Source organism: Castor canadensis, chromosome 7 (assembly GCF_047511655.1).
Source record: "Castor canadensis chromosome 7, mCasCan1.hap1v2, whole genome shotgun sequence".
In the NCBI taxonomy this organism is placed as follows: Eukaryota; Metazoa; Chordata; class Mammalia; order Rodentia; family Castoridae; genus Castor; species Castor canadensis.
This window is the reverse complement of record NC_133392.1, coordinates 115,492,663-115,493,391: the sequence shown is the minus strand read 5'-3', so window position 1 is coordinate 115,493,391 and position 729 is coordinate 115,492,663.

Here is a 729-nt window from a genome sequence, read left to right as displayed (position 1 = left end):
AATGCCACAACAAGTGTGCATCAAATCCTCTCACCTTTGTGTTTGAGGCCACGGAAGACAAAATCTGCCCCTCTCCTGGGTCTCATGGACTGCAGAGTACCCTGGATCATCAGAACCCAATCATTTCTGAGTCCACTGCTGAAGAAATTCTCATCTTTCTTGATTTCATTAGGTTACTCTTTGATGGCACAGAACATTTTCTAAGTAAGCTTTTTCCAAACTTTTCCCATAATAAGTGAGCTATGTCCACTGAAAGGGACTGAGAGAAGAAAGCCCCATTTACAAAGCCCCTGCTGGCCAGATTTCTGAGGTACTGTGTTTTCATGCTCCCCCTCATCCCACATACACACCCTTTGCTCTGTGAAGTTTTATTTCTAGAGTCACCACAAACTCTTTATCTCCATCTAGAATGCAACACAAAGTTCCAGTTCTCTACTTCATAAGCCCAAACTTACCACCTTGCCATCTACCACATCAGGTGTTGCAATCAATGACTTTGAACTAGAGAGAAACTTTAACACCTCCTGAAGAACACCCTGTATGCTCACTACACAAGGACAGCTGACCACCATAAACTTTAGAGAGGGTCATCTTATTCTTAAACATTTTACACCATTAACAATAGTTCTTTCTTGGGTTTATTTTTATATTGTTAGAATTTTAACCACTTATTATATCTGCATTTCAACAAATGTGTGTTTAAGTACATGTTTAAACCCACTACAGGTG